The following is a 16,026-nucleotide window of genomic DNA, read 5'->3' on the forward strand; positions in this document are numbered from 1 at the left end:
GAGTTTGTAATGTTCCTGAGCATCACTGATATACAACTTAGGTGAGTTTAATGGGGTGATAACAACGTCCATTAACAAGACCATATCTATAGAAAATTTTTCAAAATCATGTTGTCCCCATAGTGTACACATCATAGCTCCAGCATAGCAATAATGAGAAGCTAGTGAGTCGATAGAATACTTACCCGATGAATCATGGTTATGTTTTTTCGAGAAATGCCTCGAGTGCTTGATCGGGTCTGATTCCAACTTGTTTTCCTTTGCAAACGCTTCCAGGAATTCCTTGTTATAACACTTCTCTGGTGGAGGTAGATGGTACATTTTCTTGAGATCTTAAGTTTTGAATGACCCGAATATCCTTCCATTGGCCGTGGAAAATTTTTTATCTGAGGTTGGGATTTTCTCGACAACCCATCTAACCACATCAGTGTATGGCAATATTTTAGCCCGCGCTGCTATCCTATGAAGGTATGAACAGACCAATTCGTTGAGAGTTCCCTCTGACTTGTTGGATAAATCTACTATGGCTTCCTCTAGTAATTCTTCGGGCTCGTCTACTTCTATAAGATTATAAATGCTTTCCTAGCTCTCATTCCCTAGACCAAGACATTTTGTATCTAAAATTAATCATTTCTTACTCGGTCCTGGTTCTTTGGCTACAGGAGTTGCTTTGGGTACAGGGGTTTCTTTGGCCTTCTTAGATTTCTTCCCCATCTTCTTTGGATTCATTAGTTCTGAGAAACTCTGCATAGATAATTTCAAATCATAATACAGGGATATGCCACTAAACGCTACTATGAAAATGACAGAATTAGGGTGATTGTCGTATAATAAATCGGATTACCATGAATAAAATCTTTTGAAGGACACACTCTTAACTGTAAAATTTAATAGCCATTCGGGTCACCAATCGTGATGAATTAATACCATAAATGTCCATCTCGTCGATCATTATCTCAAGCGTGTATTAAGATTTCCCCGATCAGCGATCACTGATAAATCACAAATCGTAATTGGGAGAGGTTGTATCACTTGCAATGAATATCTTCGATTGCCGATAAATTAATATTATAATAAAGCAGAGTATCATGCATGAAAACCATTTAAGTGTATGTTTTCTTCTTGAAATGCATGCCCTATTACTTGCAATCGGGGGTTTGGTTTGCACTTTTATCTCTTGGTCATATTTCCCTGATTGCTGATTGTGATTAACTTTATCGGATCGGGGGATTTGATGAAGCGTTGTTTGTGTGTGTCCCTTTGTCCTTTGATATCTTCTATTTCCAATTGCGATTACCTTTATCGAGTCAGAGGATTTGATGAGGCCTTATTTTTGTATGTCCATTTGTCATTGCAATATGCAATCTCCAATCGCTTTATCACAATGTAGATTTATTTATAATGTTTTTTAAAGGAACACTTTGTGCTTTTCAAAAAGGCTTTACAGAATGAATCATTTACATCGGGGCTTTCGATAAAGATTTTTCTTGTAAAGAGGTCAATACCAGTTTTATTTATCAACTCACAAATCTTAACTAAGTTTATTTAAAAAGGGACCCATTTCTTATTAAAAATTTTGTGTAAAAGTTTTTTAGAAATGGGGGCTTGTTGTACAGCACAACAATTGGCGATTCACTGAGAGAAACAGTTATTTCTGAGAAAATAATATAATATTTTAGCTTTCTTAATCTGAAAACCTTAGTGGATAGAAAAATTCTAATATAACTAGGTAATCATAAATTCTGAATATAATGGAAACTATCTTTGCTATCTTTTTCTCATCTCAAAATTAAATACATTCTAAGTTTTAAGTCAACCTTAATTGGTTGATAATGATAAAATAAGAGAGTTCTCTAACTTAGCTTGTATAATGACTCCTTTGTCACAGGTAGAGCTGCTGCTGCCAGCAAACATTCATAGTCTCTATAGGGTTACCTTTTAACCATTTGACCATTCATTGTCCCATCCATTTCAGCGTATAATTTGAAAGAATGAATCCAAAAGATATGTTTCCACATTTTTTGTATTACATTTTCTTTTCTCCTTATTTCTTTATTTTGTAAGATAAAAAGCCATTGTTCTGGTTTGGTGGCCAACTGTTGACAATGCCATTCAATGTTTGTAATTTAACTTAACAATTTGGCTCGTGATGAGACCCCTTGTTGTATAATTATAAGCCATTACTCTGCTTTGGTATGCAATGTTGGTAATGTCATTTGAACTAGTCCCACATGATTATGGTAAGGAGGCTTGTGATGAGACCTCTTATCTTTTATATCAAATATATTTTGAAATTACACTCTGAAAAATCATAAACTTTGATGGATGGAGTGAATAATTTTCTCCTTAAGAGAACATGGATGACAATTTTAAGAGTTGAAGATGCTAAGATTGGATCAGTATTTGCTTTCTATTGATAACCTTCTTTTGGCTTCTAAAACTTAGAATGATTTACAGTATTTTCAAGTTTTGAGAAGATTTCACAAAAATAGAAAGGGTTTTCAGAGTTTACTTATACCTAATTTCCTAGAACTTTCCTTTTCCTTCAGGCTTCTATCTATCAAAAGTAAATATTAGGACTATTTTCTTTTAAGTAACCTTTTCAAAATAGTAAAGACCAATAGCAGGCTATTTACAACTTTATTTTATAAGAAAGAAAAATAAACTAATTATTCAAACAAATATAGCTGAAAATTGAATATTTACAAAGTGAGAAGGGGTTACCTCCTCAATTGAAGAATTTTTTCAAGATAAGCCCATTTACAGGAAGAGAATCTCTCTTTCCTGATAAATCTTGCAATATGAATGTTGATGGGCCTATCTTCTCGCTAATTTGAAATGGTCCGAGCAACATTTTCTGAAATTTAGTATGTTTTCTTTTATCCTCGTGGGCTTTGTCCCATTTCAAAACAAGATCACCAACTTGTAAATGTTTTGAGCCACTTGAAGTTGTATCAAATGAAGACTTAATAATTTTTTGATGCTTTGCATGTGTAATTCAGGCTTTCTCCCTTTCTTCCTCTAGTTTTAGGATCTGATTATGTCTCAATTGAATAGAAGATGACGAATTTTCTTCAATAAACTGCACTAAGGCTAGTGATGGAAGTACTAAGTTTGTTGGTATGACAACCTCCTTTCCATGCACTAGATTAAATGGAAAAGTGCCTATTGAGGCCTTCTATGTTATAGGATCTGCCCATAATGCAAATATCAAAGACTTGTGCCAATTCTTGTGATTCTGATCAATAGTTCTCCTGATGATTTTGATAAGATTTTTATTAGTTGATTCTGCTAAACCATTACCCTAAGGGTAGTAGTTTGTAGAATATTTCAATTTGAATCCTCTTTTGATAGCAAATCAAAGTATGGAATTACCAGAGAAATAAGACGCATTATCAAAAATAAGAGTGTTTGGAACACCAAACCTGGTAATGATGAACTGGTCTATGAATTCAATGATCACCTCAGAGTGTGTTGTCTTCAAAGGAATTACTTCTACCCACTTAGTAAAGTAATCAGTAGCGGTAAGGATATACCTATGTTGTTTGAATGAATGAGGAATAATTTCTCCAATGATATCCAATCCCCATTGTTCAAAGGGTTGTTCAATGTTCATTGGTTTCAGAGGAAAAGTTGGCTTCCTTTGTCTTCCACTGGTAGTTTGACATGTTATGCATTTCTTTACATATTTATGAGTATATCTAAATAAGGTAGGCCAATAATACCCAACATGAATAATTTTGTGGGCTATTGTATCAACTCCAAAATGTCCTCGTGGTGGACCATCATGTAATTCCTGCAACACCTTTTGCGCTTCAATTTCTTCTAAGCATCTTAACAAAATTGAATCATAATTCCATTTCGACAACACATCATCAACAATCATGAAGTTTTTTTCTTTCAGTCTTATTGCACGCTTATTTTTATAGGAAAGATTAGAAGGATCACATCCATTTTTCAAATAGAATATCAAATCTGCATATTGTGATTCAGGATTAATGGTACTTAACTCATTGATTCCTTCAATATTGTTCATATCTTCTTGTTCCTAAATGTTAGAAGCTCCTGCTAACAACCTGCAAAAACCTTGAACTTTGAAAATATTTGCTGGTCTAATGTCAAAATCATATTCTTGTAATGTCGTGAGCCAATTTGCCCTTTTTTCTCCCAATTCCCTTTGAATTGGTAACTGTCTTACTACTGAAAAAGGGACTTTAACTTTTATGTGAGCTTTTAAGAGAAAGGGCCTAAAGTGTTTAATGGCTTTATATACAGCAAAGACTTGCTTTTCAACTTTGGAGTAATTAAGTTCAGCACCTTGTAGGTTTGAGCTACAAAATGAAATTGGTGCTTCCAAGTTTTGATCATTGATTTGTGTCAGCACTGCTGCGTAAGATGAATCAGATGCAAGAGTATATAAAATCAGGAGTATTTAAAGCGGGAGAATTTATGTTTGACTGTTTGATTGAATCAAAAGCCTCCCTTTCTATATGCCCCCATTTAAACACTGAGTTTTTCTTGATCATGGTTTGTAATGGTAAAACAATCTGGAACAAATCTTTTTACAAAATTAATTTTACCTAAAAATGATTGCATTAATTTTTTATTATGTGGAAATGGAATATCAGAAATCTCTTTGATTCTATCTGGATCAATATAAATACAATCTTTCGAAACAATGAATCCCAAGAGTTTACCTTGGTCAAGAGTAGAAAAGGACTTCTTAGGACTGAGTGAAATGCCATACCTTTTACAGAGTTCAAAGATTTGTTTCAAATCATGTAAATGATTTGATCATTCCTTAGAGAAGACAGTAATTTCATCCAAATAGACAACCACTGATTTATTAATTATACCTTTGAATGCTATGTCTATCACTCTTTGGAATGTAGTTCTAGCATTGATTAATATGAAAGGCATTTTTTGATAGGCATAAGTTCCCCACCTAGTTCTGAAAGTAGTCTTAAGTCTGTCATCGGGGTGCACCAAAATTTAGCTATACCCTAAAAAACCATCTAAGAAGGACATTAGTTTAGAACCAGCTACCGAATGGAGGGTTTTCTCCATTGTTGGCAGAGGAAAATTATCCTTTTGACTTGCTTTGTTAAGATTTCTGAAATCAATACAAATTCTAATGTCACCATTTTTCTTTCTTACTGGCACCAAGTTGGACACCCAATTTGAATGTCTAACAGGAAAAATTATCCTAGCTTTCAAGAGTTTGTTTAACTTGGCTTTTATTTGACTTTCGAGGTTGGGATGAATTTTTCTTAATTTTTGTTGTACCATTTTTTCTTCAGATATCTTTGGAATTGTATGTTGTATGATAGAAGTATCATATGTTTTCAAATCATCATAATTCCAAGTGAAGACATTTTTATATTTATTCAATAATCTGATAAATGCAATTCTTCCTTCTGAAGTAAGTCCTAATCTCAAATTGATGTTTTGTGGCTTGTCCTCTATACCAAGGTTTATTAATTCAAATCTCAAAGTAGAACTTTGGAGCTTTGAATTAGTAACCTGTTTAAACCTATATTTGATGTCATAAAGATCTTCAAGTTTGACTACTAGTTTAGGTATTGAATTTTCTTCAAATTTTTCCTTCATTTGAAGATCATGCTCACTTTCATCAATAATTTGATCATCATAGGACTTATCAAAAGTTAAGAAATTTAAAATGTCATCATCATGATTGAATACTCACCAGTTAGTGACATTATCAAGAATCGATGGTCTGAAAATTAACTCTACTGAAAATCTATCGGGACTGTAATCTTCAGATGGAAGGAGCTTAGAAGCAACATTGGCAAGAAAATCTACTACTACATTCTAAGTTCTAGGAATGGGAGAAATATTAAATGCTAGAAAATGAGATACAAGGTCTTGCACCAAGGATTGATAATGTTTAAGGTGACTAGAAAGGCAATGTATAATATTTCTAACTTGTTTTATAACAATTTCAGAGTCACCGAACACTTTCAAATATTGTACCTTAAGACCAATTGCTTTATAAATTCCTTGAATCAAGGACTCGTATTCAGTCATATTGTTCGTGCACTCAAATTCTAATCTACATGATAGCATTGTCTTTTCTCCCTCAGGACTAACTAAAATACATCATGCTTCTGCACCTTCATTAGATTTAGACCCATTGAAATATAATGACCAAAATAAGGGTTTATCTATAGTTTTATTTACAATTTCCTCGGCAATTTTAACTCACCTTGATGTATCTGTTTGGGAAAAGTTTTCAATTTCAAATGTGAAATTATTAACTGAGAAAGGTGATGATTGAGCAGTAAAATTGCCAAACAATGATTCATATGAATAGTTGCCAAGAATGTTATTGTTGAATGCTATTAGCTAGTTTTCTTGTTCAAACTCTGTTACGGTATGAGTCATATGCTTCTCCTGATCAATCTTAATCTGATTTGGCTCTCCTTTATAGGGCAGCCACATGTGAGACCAATCGGTAGAAATGTAACCATGAAGTTTCTCATACCAGTCTCTACTTAAAATTAAACCATAGAAATCAGAAATATCAACAATTAATATGTCAATTCTCTGAACCACTCTTGGATCAGCTGATAACCTGATGGTAACCGAGTTGATTTCTCCTAATACATGGACCTTAGTTCTATCCAACTGGACAATATGCACTGCAGACTTTTGGGGCTCAATATTCAGTTTAGAACAAACTGAGGCATTATATTCGATGAAGCCCCTGAGTCTATCAAGCAATTATGCAAATTTCTATTATAAATCTCGTAGGTCAAGACAAAAGAAGGAGTATGGGAATTTGATATATCTCTGATTAGAACAGAATCAATAGCTTCTACTCTATCAGGTGGTGGTTTACCTGTGTCATTAGCAACTTTGGACAATACAACATTTGGAAGTGTAGAAAAAGGTACTGCATCTAATTCCTTGAGCATCAATATTTGTTGATGTTTGAGTTTACTAAGCTCGAACATAGTGATATTTTCTTTCGTTTTCTTCATGTATTCAATGATGTTATAATCAATGGAGTCTGCAACTACTAATGTTTTAGATGTTGAAGGTGGATTGGAAACTACTGGCTGGTTTTGAGTAGGTGGCACTATAGACTTCTTTGTGGGAGCCTTTTCTTTAGTAGTAGTACCCGTGTTCCTTTTCTTCTAAGTTACTTGAACAGGTTCTGGAATTTCTTTACTCCTGGTACTTACTGGGAAAGCTTCATGTTCATTTTCAGTATCAGAATTGGGCAAAAATGAAGTCCCACATCCCATGACATTCTACAGCTATCTCCCTCTGTTTCTTCAAATGATAAGACTGTATCTTCTTCTTCATCGTCTTCGGGGTCTGACTCTGCATTGGATATAGCATTAGAGGGTTTTGATTCTGGTTTCTTAAAGTTTTTACATGGATTTCTAGTTGAAGTCTCAGCTACTTGTTTCTTGATTTCTATCATTTCATTTGACATAGTTTTTAGAACTTTTTGAAGACCTTCCATATCGTATGGATCTTTAGTCATTTTCTTCTTTGAATCATCTTTGAAGGTGACTTCTTTAGATTTTATATCTTTAAGAGAAGCTTTATTTTCTAAGGAGATGCTACATTTTTCCACAGCAATTGCCACTTTCATATTATTTGCTAGAGTAGGTTTTGCAGCTCTATCTACAAAGATAGCTATGTTTGAAGGTGAAGCTGTTATATACCATTCATTTCTAACTTGTTTAGTAGGTTTAGAGGATGTAGGAATCTTATTTAAGAGTTTATTAAATCTTGAATTGAACTCTTTAATAGGTTCTCTAGGTTCTGCTTTAATATTTTAAAGATCATTGATTAACGTTGCTATAGATCTGTCATCATTGTATTTAGTTAAGAACTGTTCTTGAAAAATATTCCAACTAGTAATGTATCCTAATGGTAAAGAAAAGTACCAAGACCTAGCTAATCCTTGTAGGGTATAAGGGAAAATTTTGACAACCACATCTTCCTCAGTAACTCCTTTTAAGTTGACTGACAACATAAAAAAAATAATGTGTTCGTCTGCTTGTATGCCTGCATCTGGATTGAATTTAGGCAACCATTTTTCAGGATGAGCTGGTAATGCATTCAAAGGTGCAGGCATGGCGACTGCACCGAGATTTCTCCATGGGTTCTGTGCCATTGTCGAGCTACTAATGGATGATAGGGAAGATGAAATTCCAGATGGTTGAGAAACAAATATTGAAGTTTGAGATGGCTCAGAAAGAGATGTTGAAGTTGCAGTTCCCTCTTGAACGACAATCTGGAGTGGAGGAGTGGATGGTTGACTTCACAATGGAGAAGATGAAATGGATGATGATGATGAGAAGGTTTCACTATCATATCCTTTAGTTGTCTTCTTTGTTCTTTTCCTTTTAGGTAGAGGTAACTCAGTAGGTTGAATACCAAGCTTTTCACTCTAGAGTCTGTTGAGGGGGTGAGAAGGAACGAATTGTGAAGTCACACTGCCTTGAGATGACTCAAATTTTTGTGGTGATATCGAGAATCATTGAAGTTCTGGATTAGAGACTGTACTTCAGGAGATTCTAGAGTTGATTTATCTGAGATGTTTTGTGGTTGAGCAGTGGTTGTTGTTTCCTCAACTTCTCGCTTGAAAACTGGTGTTTCAGCATGCAAGGGAGAAGTCAGAGGTGAGGTGGAGGGAGATTTAGTCTTAGAATGGATTACACATTTGGATTTTCTCACCATTCATAGTTCATACCCTCCTTCTAGTGCCAAAAATGTTGATGCCTTGAAAATCGTTGCATCAACATCGAGGAAAACCACCTGGTCTGGACCTTAAAAGCAGCTCCTTTTCCATTTGGTGTGGTGGCTCCGACTTGATATAATGGGACTAGTTTCCCAATGATTTATAAGTGGGATGGATAAGTGATAGATTTTCTAATATCTAATGGGAATGATGGATGATTTATTCTAAAATACAACAATATAAATAACTAATCTATCCCGGGAAGTCTTGCTCTCACAACAATTCTTTCACTTATCACTATTGAATGTTTAAGAGTTGTTATTTTTCATATGTCTGTGTATCAGTAATATATAAAGATTAGTTTGATAACGTTTTAATCATTACTTTGTTCAAATACTTGAACAAATTAATTATCATATGAATAAATATTTCTATTTATAAGTCGAGTCATTTATATGCCTACTTGTCAATAAGAATCATAAAAAATTGCACTAAGAGAAAGACTTCCTGGGATAGATTAGTTATTTATATTGTTGCATTTTAGAATAAATCATCCATCATTCCCATTAGATATTAGAAAATTGATCACTTATCCATCCCAGTTATAAATCATTGTGAAACGGGTCCCATTATTGTTGTGGGGAAAAATGCCTATGTAGGACGATCCTATCCACCTAAGGTGTGACAGTGCCTTAGCAACAAATAGAAATAACTATTCTAGTATTCTTCCTTTATGAATTAAGAATGAAGAGAGATGGATGGACTAACCGGTGTCTTCCGTTTGTCCCTCGATCCGGTTTCTCTTCTCTTTGAGAGTTCCCAGCTACTTGCCTTCTCGCTCGCCCAGCTTCAACAGGTTCCTGCAAGATCACAAGAAGAGAACACTACACAAAGACGTAGATTCATATTCATAACTAGTTCAGGATTAGAAATAAACTAAACATACTAATGCAATCATACATCAAAGATACATCAGTATATAGGAGAAACCAAGATAGCTTTATTGATGAATAACAAGGTTCAGGAGGAGATACAACCAAGAGGGCTCCAATCCAGCATCTCCTTCCCAGCAAATGAAATTCCTATCTTCACCTTCCTTCAAAGCATTAAGCACCCAATGATTCCAGTCTCAAACCAACAGCAATTCTTTGCAATAACAAAATTCCAGCCTCCAGATCTCATGGAGGAGAGATCCATATATAGATGTTTGGAGAGAGGATGAGTCAGCTTGAGATCTGACTAGTGTCCTCTCCCTCTGTCAGTTCTTTCTTCCACTTGGAGACTAAGAGCCTCTTACTCATCACTAGTCGAATTCCTTGAGGCAAGTGTCATTGGAGAAGATTCTGGAAGCTTCTAGGGTCTTTCCACCTCGTTGAATGAGCTTGCCATTTGTCACTTCCTGCTCAGCGCACCCTGGTAGTGCTTCTACCTGCGTTGCAGTGCACCTAGCCAGTGTAATCTCTGCATTTCAGCGCAGACAGCTAGTGGAGCCTCTGAATTGATCCTGAATTGACTTTTTTTTGAGCAGTTTCTGGTGGAGAACTTCTGTGAATTGTTGTGGTTTGTTAGCCTTGTTCCTCTAGGGGTAGGAACAACATGTTTAGGGACTTTGGATCCCTTAGATTATGGACATTTCATGCTTATAGCTGTAAGGCACAAAAATGTCTACAACAGTTGCCCCCTAAAGTATGAAGTCGTTTATCGGGTGAAATGCTTTATTAGGAGGATCCGAAGTTCTTTCATTGCTGAGAGGAGACCTGTAATACAATACAATACAATACATTATTTTTCATACTGCTTTCATGATCTAGCTGAGGCGGGCATTCCCATGCTCAGCTTTATAAATTCATTTTTTTGTACATAGAACAGACAATCGTCTGATGGTAGACTGATAATTTTGATGAAATTATCATCCTTTGGGTAGGATGATTATCTGCTGCAATGATGTACATGTCAATGTCTTTATCTTTCCTGAATATATATCGCAGCCAGGATGGATGAAACTAGATCTGGGGTCTTCAAACTCGTTCGATCTTCACTCTAAGTACAAGTCGATCCATGTGAGAAATGTTCTGAAGTCGAACATGGAAAGACATCGCTTGATTACCGGTCAATGAGGTAAACCGTTAATAAGCGCGAGAGGAATCACCGATAATGATAATGACCCTCAGGGTACTGTAGTACAATTCACGTGGTGTGAATAAAGGACTTGGCGTCGAACACCACGCAAAATCTTTCGGTCGAAGGTCATTGATGTATACCTGTCGCCGGAAGTGAGAAGCTTGCCATTGAGGCATGCAAGCTTCAAAGTACTGAAGGGGTTGTTTCGAGATCAAATTCTTGGATAATGAGCTGATGTCGACAAGAAGTGATCCGTCAAAGGAGGGCCTTAATGTATCCCACATCAGTGACATGGAACGGAGCAAATGATTTGGATGGAGGTGAAAACGATCTGATGACATATGATTCAGGGTGGCGGTCATGAAAGGATGAAGGATAATGTATGGTAGTGGATGGGACACGGTTGACTTCTCTGAACAACTTCTCTTGAACATATGGCGACACTTATGTGATGGATCGGTAGCATTACCCCAAATATGGATGGTATGGCGAGACCATGGTGATGTGACCGGTGAATGAAACAACCCAACCCGACTGTGGTACGGAGGAAAAGTGTCATGTTCAAGAGCGACTTGCTACCATCAAAGTTTTCTTGAGTTTCTCCCAATTTTCCCCTAGTCATTTCTGACCAGTACCTCTTTATTTTTGTCAAGATTGAGGAGGATAACATATGCTTGTTCTAGAACTTGCCCTTCGGGAAAGCCCATCGCTATGTTTTAACGAGCCTAGCGATAGTGAAACTCGTTCTCGTCTAAAGACAAGTTTGTCGCTATTTAATGCTTTTAACGAGTCTAACGACAAAGATAACTCGGTCCTTTTCATTTTTAGAGAGTCTGAAAAGGTACGTAAAGTCAACTCCGAAAGTCATTTTTCATCATCTAATCCCTTAAGTCCGAAAAAGTATAAAACAATACATAAGGGATGAGTTTTCGATAGTTTTAACGAGCCGAACAAAACAAGTGCTCGACCTTTTTGTGCAATAATCCCTCAGGTCCAAAAAGATCAAAATCTAGAGGAGGGATAGCACTTCTGGTCGCTTTAACGAGCTGGAAGGCCAAAACTCGGCAATATTTTCATATTTTACGAGTCAGATGAAAAGAGCTTAAAGAAGACTCGTCTTTTGAGGAACGAGTGATAAAATGGGTTAGCAGCTGATTCCAGGTACGGGTTGGAATTTTCCAATCATAGCAGTGTCACAAGGATGGCTGGTGAAATCACTCTTCGCAGCTGTTCCTCAAAATGGGTAAACAATCATATGGAGGTGAACGATCGGCCAATGGAAAAGTGGAGGTGACGGTGCAAACACGACCAAGGCTTTAATGGCTGATAATGTTACATTCACGGTGGTTATTTACTGGAAGATAGTTCATTTTTTAACGAGCTTAAACGCGGAAAAACACTGCTCAATCTTATGTTTATTTTTTAACGAGCATGAACTATGTGCTAAAACTGCTCGGATCTTGCGTTTATTTTTTAACGAGCATGAACTGTGTGCTAAAACTGCTCGATAACCCAGTCATATGATAAGAATGTCTCATTGAAGATGCTATTTTTTATGGAGCTTAGATCTTACAAAGCTTTGCTCCAGATCCTTTCGTTATGCAAGTTCGGAAACGACTAATCCTACGAGTTTAAAGGGTTAGACCTACAGGTTTAAAGGGAGGACCTAAAAATTTAAAAAATAAATAGCCACCCCTTGCTTGCACTCCAAAAGGTTTGCATGCCCCCAGGTATAAAGTACAATTTCAAGGTTACCCCTTCTTAGTCCAATAAAACATTTGTTTTACAGGGAGAGGCCTACCTCTTTCAGGTTACCCAAAGATTGTCTTGTTAATCTTTCAAACAAAACACTTCTTCGGCGATATCTACCGAAATAGACAAAGGTGAGAGACTCCGTCTGTCAACTCACATAACTTTGACAAAAGAATCTTATTCTAGAATAACCCTCTTCCAGCATGGGCGGGGTACAGACTAGTCATATTCTCTTGCGGAAACCTACCCTATACCCAAAGTTTTCCTGCCGAAGCAGACCAGGATGCATGCCCCCTGGGTTCCAGTCATATCCTTCCGAATCACTCGCGCTCATCGGGAGGACGGACCGTGGGTTGAGACATTTCTTGCGTGAAGAGACCATTTAGGGATGGTATATGACTATTTGCGATGCGTGATCCGGGAAATGAAAGCTGGTCCACGAGCTTGACCACTCTTCCTTCATGCAGAAAACACATTACTCTAAAGAGTGAGGAGATGATGGCTCCCATGCAATATATATAGTCTCGTCCAAGGAGTAGGTTATAATCCAAGGGTCCTTGAACGACCATCACGTTCATTTGAACGGTCTTCCCTTTCAATGTGATAGGCACATTGGGGAGGATCCCTAAAGGTCGACTGGTTCCTTTATCGAAGCCTGTCAGATTTCTCATTTCAGGCAAAAGCGTTGGCGAACCAAGCGCTTTCCAAGCAATAGAGGAAAGGATACTCACAGATGCCCCCTCATCAATGATCGTGCCAGCCATTACCATTCTGTATATTTGAACGTTAATTCTGAATGGTATGCTTGCTGGCAAACGGGGTCTGCCTAGTTGGTTCCAGTCGAACGAGACAACTAGGTTGCTTGGTGGTGGGACCGAATATATGGCCGGGTATGACTCTGACGAAGTTCCTTCCTGCGATAAAGGAATGGGAAAATTTCCCCCTTGTTCGTTAGATTCTGTGTTGATGAAGAGAATTTGGACGGTGTCGTCTTTATTCTCCTCTGTGATGGTATCATTCGAAGATAGAGCCTCTGAAGGCAAAACCGGGTCAACTGCCGCCTCAACCTTTTGACTTTCGTCAGGTATGGATTTAGATGGTTCATCATCAATGATAGGTGCTTCGGCTGACCACCTGAGCGGGCCAACCGGGTTCTCAACTAGTGAAGGACTTGGCAGGAGTTTTTGATATCCATGAGGAAGTTGCACTGGTAAAACCGGGCGATCTTCCAAAACTCTTTTAGCCTCGTCTAAGAAGGGACAACGATGGATGGCATGGTCGCCTTCACACAGTTTGCAGGGAAATCTAGCTTTCCCTCTCTGTCCTGTGGCTTCACTTTCACTAGTTGACGGTGTGCTGTCAACATGGCTATCAGAGGTTGACGCCACTGAATTGTGCAAACGGGGAGACCAGTCCCTTAGTATCCGAGGGATGTAGGGACAATCTCTGTGGAAGTGGTCTCCCTTGCATATGACACATGGCGATTTAGGCCTAGTCAGTGCTGTGTGTGGATTTTTGTTAGACGACACTTGTTTGCCCCCAGTCGCTTTTGGCTCCTTCTTCTTCTTCTCTTTCTTCTTCTTTTCCTTCTTCTCCTTAGGAACTTGGTTTTTTGTTTTACCAGTTCCGTCAAGCGAAGAGGAAGGAGGAGAGGAAGAATTAGATGAAGTAGAAGGCTGGTGGGTAACTCTGGTCTAGTCTAACTGTTGATTCGACTGTTCAGGAATAGTGGTGTTCTGAACGACATTGGTTGAGAAGAGCCAGACCGGCAAGCCAATTGTCAGTCCTGGAAGCGACAATGTGGCCATATGGGGCACACCAACATCTCCCCAAGAGGAGAAGGGACTAGGATTTCCACCAAGGGGAATTCCTTGGTTGGTGTGCTCCATTTTCTCAACCTAAAGATCAACGCAGGAAGAAGGGGTGATTGTTCCGTTTAAAATAAATTTTAACGACTCTTTAGACACAACTTGCTTTTTCAATTTTAAAGAGTCGAGAAAAAGCTAAAGATGACTCTAGTCTCCTTCAATGTTTTAACGAGCCCAAAGTGACAAATGCTCGGATGGACTTTTTCCGTTATAGAGTCTGAAAAAGGCCAAAAGGAACTGCTCTGGAGTTCTAGGTAGAGGGTGTGCCAAACTTTTCGCAAAACCGCAGAATACTTTTTAAGGTACGGGCGGTCAATCTTCCTGAATGCAGTGTTCAGTGCATTGTGATCAGTAGAGCGACCGACACGGCTTCCTAAGTATAAAGGTTTTATGCCTATAGGGGTCTCCCAATATATACTCGATGGTACGTGGGAGCACAATCCGTACTGGCACTATCGTCCCTCAGGAGGAATCACCCACCATCAGCGAGATCGACAGTCACCAGGCTTTACGACGCCGGAACATGTCTCTAGCCTGGACCTCTATGTTGTGCGTTAAGTTACAAAGCGTTGTTAAGTTCATTCAATTTATTTTAGGTTGATCTTTTTAGAAGTTTGCCTTTTGAGGTTCACCACGAGATGTATGGTACAATTCCTAAATGCAGTCTAAAGATGATAAGCAAGCTTTTATATATTTTCAACAATGAAAATAATAGCTACAAAGGGAAAAGAAAGACACCATCTTTTCTCAAAGAGCAATCAGCACACTCTAAATGCACTTTTCCTAAATCAAGCATGCAAACTATCAAGATGCAAATGCACAATGCAGGTGTTTGTTTTCCGCTTTCTTAATATTGATGCCTAAAAAGAAAGCTTTTTGTACAACTTTGAATTTGCTTTTAAATGACAAATACAAACAAGTTTACTTTTTCGAAATCAGAAAGGGTAGAAGAGAATACAACACTTTATGACTTTCGAAATGAACACTTGTTTCGACACTTAAAAGAGACAAACTCAAACCAAAAGCAAAAGTAAATGTATAATCAACTGTAAACAGCCAATGAACTCTCTCTTAAGATCACAATCAACAGATCTGAATCAAGGGCTACAGGATGACTATTTCACTCTTGCAAAGGAAAACTGTAAATGACGCCACAAACACATAAAAACACTCACAGTCTTTTTGTACAAAAGGAGGCGGAATTTAAGCAGAGAAAAGGAGTTATCAGACAGGTACCTATGCTGGTTACAGGCTGCAAAAAATCAGAGATCAAAACAAGGCAAAACAGAGCAGAGAACCCCAACTGCACAAGGCCTAACTGGATCAGCGCACCCCTAACACAGAGGTTTTGACATTCAGCGCAGGTAGCCTTCATGGGACCTGCGTTGAAATGCAAAACCTCTTCACAGAGTCTGCGCTGAAGGAGAAACGAGAGTTCCTCACTAGGTTCTGGGTCACAGTTTTCTATTTAATCTACAGTTTCAGGCCAAATCAAAGCAACAAGAAAGGTACAATCAAAGGGATGCTTTGAGGGAGGACTAAGATCTATCAAAAAGGATCATC

The sequence above is a fragment of the Pinus tabuliformis genome, chromosome 7 (assembly GCF_031772625.1).
Source record: "Pinus tabuliformis cultivar Carrire ecotype Pingquan chromosome 7, CPIR1, whole genome shotgun sequence".
NCBI lineage: Eukaryota > Viridiplantae > Streptophyta > Pinopsida > Pinales > Pinaceae > Pinus > Pinus tabuliformis.